Genomic DNA, 6,000 nt, shown 5'->3' on the forward strand with positions numbered 1-6,000 from the left:
CAAGCGTGTAATGAATGCAAAGCTTTGATTTCAAGAAGTTAATACCACCTGGCACATGAATTAAAATCATAATGTTCAATCATAAAGTCGTGCAATACTTTGATTTCAAGAATTATATATGATGTAAGGGTGCGGTTTGTATAGAGCAGAGGCTCTAAACAATCAAAGTACAACGCACTTTCAAATAGTGTCAAGAAATACGATTTCAATATTGGACATCTTTGTGATCGCTTTAAAATATATTTTTATCTTTAATTATAAAATTTAAAGCTTAAAAAAAATGTAGATCTATTGAAAATTAACAATAAAAAAATGTGTTACAAGATGCACTATTTTCAAACCTTGAAATCCATTTTTTTCTCATATCTATGCATCTTGATATCAAGATGATCAATTTGAAGATATTTAGACATCAAAACAACATCTTCCCGTGAAATTTTTGAGGTTTGCTCTAATTTGATTGTTTAGAGCAGCCCTATATAATCGTTTTCCATATATAATGGAGTGGTGGTAAATTAGAGGAATGTATACTAAAATGGTTTGATTTTGAACCCTTTATTGAGCACCTCAACAATTTTTTATTAGTTTTATAATTAGATTTACTTAGAAGGTGACACTTGTTGAATTGTATCGAAATGCAATACAAACCAGAAAATGCGATATCGTGGTTAAAAAAGTACACTGCCACTGGATTATGGTACAAACAATGTAACAAGAGCTATTTATTTAAAGGGTGCAGTTGGCATATGGATGCATCCGTAGGTGTACAGGTAAGGTGTAACTTCAAAGTATATAATTGTGATGTAAAACGTTTTAAGGATTATCTTAAAATTTATTTTTATATCTAACTATAAAATTTTAAATTTTCAAAATGGTTAAAATAAAGTATATCTATAAACATATGAAAATCTTGAAAGTGGATGGCGTAGATAATATGTTTTAAAATGCACTATTTCTGAGACTTAAAATCTTTTTATTTTTCATAGTTATACATCTCGATGTTGAGATGATCAATCAAAAAAAATTTCAACATTAAAACTACCTTTTTCGATGGATTCTTTAGGGGCATCCATGGTTTAACACTATAAAGTAGCATCCTTATATAACCGTTTTCCTTCTTTAAATATTTCAAAAAAACTAATGGTCATACATCACATTTGATCCCTTAGGCAAAATCCTGGTTATGAGTACTATAGGACCCAAAATTTTGAGGATGTGACCTACTCGGAATAGTGATCAACATAAAAAATGAAAAGAAACTTAAATACCCACCCTGGAGCCACAAGAAAAAACGACATGTTAGAATTGCAGACCAACTATTCCAAAGGTTTAAGACTTTTGTTTTTCCTTCCCAGGCCGAGGTGAAGCAATTTGTGTTATATATATATATATATATATATATATATATATATATATATATATATATATGTGTGTGTGTGTGTGTGTGTTGAAGATGCTAAGGTGAGTCCACTAGCTGACAAAAAAATGAGTCCAACGGCTCAGATTGAATCTGGGCCAATCTAACGATCACATGTATATGATCGTGTTTGAATTTTAATGTTTTTTATACAAATTCAAATCACTTTAAATTTGGAGAGTATGTACATCAAAAATAGATGAATTTTATAAAAATATCAAAAAAATATTTTCCATGAAATAAATTGACAAAAATACCCTTGAAATCTTTAGGGGGTATTTTGGTTTTGTTTCACGAATTATTTTTTTTATATTTTTATTAGGTGAGGATTGATGAGAAGAACATATGCCTAAAATTTAAGTGATTTAAGTTTTGTAAAAAAAATTAAAATTTAAACACTACTAGACATCTGTGATCGTCAGATCGGCCCATATTCAATCTAGGCCGTTGGGCTCATTTTTTCTTGTGAACTAATGGGCTCACCCAAGCTTTTTCCTATATAAATATATATATATATATATATATATATATATATATATATATATATATATATATATATATATATGGGTTTGTCTAGAATTAAAAACCCCTCAAAATACAAAGGTTCAAGTTAGAAGGGGTTGTAATGGGTATATTTATCAAAAAAATCCTTAATTTTTTATTAAAAAAATATTGAAATAGGTAACTTTACCATCAAGCAACGGCAAATTTGAAATTTTCAAAAAAATACAATAGCATTTTAGAAGTTAGTGCCCTGGAATTTTATTTGTAGAGTGCCCTTGTCCTTTAGTTAAAATTTTAACTTTACCCCTTATGGAGATAACAAAAACACCATTATCTTGTAGTAATATTTACAAAATTTCTCCACGAAAGTAATTTTATTTAAAAAAATAAATTATTAAATCCACCCTTCACAACTCTCTTTATCTTGAGCCTTTGTAATTTAGATCATATATATATATATATATATATATATATATATATATATATAATATATATATATATATATATATAATGATCCTATGAGACCCAGTGGATCTTAACTCGGCTTTTGATGCCTCATCATGGTAGATATGGAGGATGGAGAAGAAGAGACAGGGGAGAGTGGTTTTGAGAGAGATTCGGTGGTTAACGTGAAGTTCGATTTGGCTTCTGATCTTTTTGTTGAGGTTCATTTTCCAGTGGTGGGATCTTTTTCCCCACCTTCTACCAACATTTTTTGTTTGAACGATTGGGCTAGAAGGGGATGGGGTCTTTCTTACCCTCCTATCGTCAAAATTTTGGGTCCTAATAAGATATTTTTCTTAATACGATCCAAGCAGGACACTGTGGTAGCCTTGGGAAATCGTTTTGTTCGTGATCGAGGTAAGCTTTTACCTTTAGATATCTGGAAAGCATCGTCTCATTTGTCTTATGTGCAGAGACAGAGTCTTTGGATTTGTCTTTCTGGCATTCTTTTCCATTCTTGGACGTTGGATACAATTCGAAAGGTGGCTAACTGTTGCCGAGAATACTGCGATCTTGATAGAGCTTCTTTTGAGGGGACTGATCTGAGTATGGTCAGGTCCGTATCTGGAAGCTCAGAGGTGCCTTTCTCCCCAAGTTTGTTAGACTGGTTGTTGGCCATGATTCTTTTGCCATTGAGGTGTCCTTGGTAAGAATGAGAAGGCCTCCAGGGTTCTGAAACCTAATCCTACTGTTGAAGGAGAGTAGAAGATTGTCCGCCATCGTAATTTGAAAGGGCGAAATGGGGTGTCTGCCTCGGAATTGGAATTTTTGGCGACCTTCCGTAGGAAAAAGCGGAGGAAGTTGATCAATGGTTCAATGCGAATGACGTTTTGAAATTTCAAAATTTGAAAATCAGGAAATAGTGGATTCCGGTGGGACAATTCACTGATTTTTTAGCTTCGGCTTTGCCTAGCGTTTCCAACAACGTTGAGGGTGCTTTTCGTCGTGGTGATGGTGCAGGGTCACCTCCACTTCGTAATTTGAATATTGACGACATATCCTTGCATGATAAGGGTGTAGCACAATTTTTGGAGCTGGTGAATGCGGTGGAGGCTTCCTCGGCCTTTACGCCGGTGGGTGCAGAGTTGCCATCATTGTGGTCGTCTTCTCCTTCGTACAGGTTGAGGCGGTGAGCCCTTTTCTCGGTGACAAGCTGGCTATTTCATCTAGCTGTCATTGGAGCTGGTTATTGTTCTTCTCTGCCTTAGTTTTTCTTGGCCATCATCTGTGCTCCTCGCTAGCGATACAGACTATTCTGGGTTTTTTGGGCAAGATGCTTCCCTTGTTGCACAGTCATGCCACACATCAGATTCGTTCCTCCCCGAGACCTTCATTCGATCCTTTGGGGGTGGATCCGATGGCTATTGTGTTGATTGAGGAGGATGAGGAACCTCAGGTGCTGAATGTAGACATTGTGGCTCAGAATCCCCTGATAGAAGTAGCGGAGGGTGCTTCGTTTATGGAGGAGAGAATGGATTTGGTTGTGGTCATTGATGATATCCATCCTCCCCTCAATGTGGTTCCCCAGGAGAATCATCCATTGTTGCTTCACTTTACTGCTGAGTTTCCATTGAAGGTGGTGGAGAAGGAAGATATTGCTATGGGGGCCTTTGTTGACCCTGAGGTCCAGAAGATTAGCAATTTGGTTGCTGATACTGGTATGGATTTCAATATCCCGATTAGAGTAGTGTTTCAAGAAATTATTGCCAAGAAGAAACTGAAGAAGCTTGAGGCAATTGCGAAACAAAAGTTGAAGCAAGGAGAGGAGAAGATTGGCTAAAAAGCACAGGTTGAGGAGGTGGTGCCTAATACCCCACGAGCTAATGTTCGTAAAGCTAAAAGTAAAGGAAAAGGGGTTGTCAAAGGTACCAGATCGTTTGCACAGTTGCAGGCTCATGGATGTATGCCCTTGAATGCTGCGGCGAGAGGGGTTGTTATAGCTGATGATCAGGTGATGGAGAGCAGCTCTGGATCTTCGGTTGATGAAAGAATGCTGGGGGATTGCCTGAGGAAGCTATGCTCTCGAAAGATGCCTAGTTTGGCTCGTTTAAGGATGGTCCAGGTTCATCCTCTGCCCGCCTCCTAAATGAATTTATTATCTCGGAACGTACGAGGTTTGGGCGACCTCAAACAGAAAAAAAGATGTCTGGTTTTTTGTTACTAAGTTTAGACCGTCTATGTTAATCTTACAAGAAACTAAACTTCGTAGCCTCACTCTGCCTGGTGTCCGGGAAGTTTGTGGTTCTGGGTCTGTGAATTTTGTGGGGATTGAGGTTGTTGGTGCTTTTGGGGGACTGTGGATTCTTTGGGATCCTACAGTTCTACATTCTTTTTGTGTGGTGAACAAATCTAACTTTTTGTTAGTTGGTTTTTTGTGTTCTCTTTCTGCTTTTAGATGGGGCCTGATGAATGTTTATAGTCCTCATGTCTATGCTTTGAAAGATGCTTTTGTCAATGATATGTCAGAAGTTATTCAGTCCTTTGAATTTTCGATTTTTCTGGGGGCGAGTTTTAACTTTACTAGATGGCATGATGAAAGTAACTATGGTAGTACTGTTACACACGCTATTCGCCTTTTTAACCGTTTCATTAAGTCCCATGCTTTAATTGATTTGCCTATATCTGGCCCTGCCTTTACCTAGACTAATGGGAGTGTGGTGAATTTGTATATATCTAAACTTGATAGATTTTTTATTTCTGGCGAGTGGTCTGAGGTTTTGCCGTTAGCCATAGTTAAAGCTTTTCCTAGGCTATTTCCTGATCATACCTCTATTTTGTTGTGTACTAAAAACGTTTCTAAGGTCCTACACCTTTCCGATTGAAAATCGGTTGGCTGTAGGAGAAAGAAGTGGTCGATTTAGTCATAAGTACATGGGAGAACACAATGTTGTGGGTTCGATGGATTTTCAGCTTCACAAGAAACTGATCAATATTAAACACAAGTTGTTGGAGTGGAAAATAAATAATCATGTGCATATTAGGGGTATGATTGATGATGGTCTAAGAAAAATTGAATTGGTAAATGCTGTGGTTGAAAACACAGGGGGTGTTCTCAAAAGAGTTGGTATTGGAGAGAGATCTTTTTGAATTAAGGAGTTATAGGAGCTCAGGAGGCTTGAAGAAGTGTATTGGAAACAACGTTCCCATGTTAAATGGCTAAAAGAAGGGGACCTTAACACGAAATTTTTCCATGCTATGGCCAATACTTGTAATAGACAGAATGACGTGTGTGGTCTCTTAATCCAAGGTGTGGACCCTGATGATAGATAGGGGATGTCCAGTGCTATCATTAGTCACTTCCAAAGAACCTTTGCCTTTGAAGTTAGGATAACACCGAGGCTGGATAGGGTAGGTTTTAAAGTCCTGCCTATTCATTTGGTTACCTTTTTAGAAGGGGGTGTTTCGATGATTGAACTTAAAAAGGCGGTGTTTTTTTTACTTGGTGATAAGGCTCCTGGTCCAGACGGCTATCGTCTTATTTTCTTCCATACTTTCTGGAATTTGGTAATTAGTGAGCTTCTGGAAATGGTTAGAGGTTTCCTTAGGAGAGGGGAGTTGTTCAGAGGTGTTAACCC

This window comes from Amborella trichopoda, chromosome 4 (assembly GCF_054954075.1).
Source record: "Amborella trichopoda isolate Santa Cruz 75 chromosome 4, AtrichopodaSantaCruz75HAP2 v2.0, whole genome shotgun sequence".
Classification (NCBI taxonomy): Eukaryota; Viridiplantae; Streptophyta; class Magnoliopsida; order Amborellales; family Amborellaceae; genus Amborella; species Amborella trichopoda.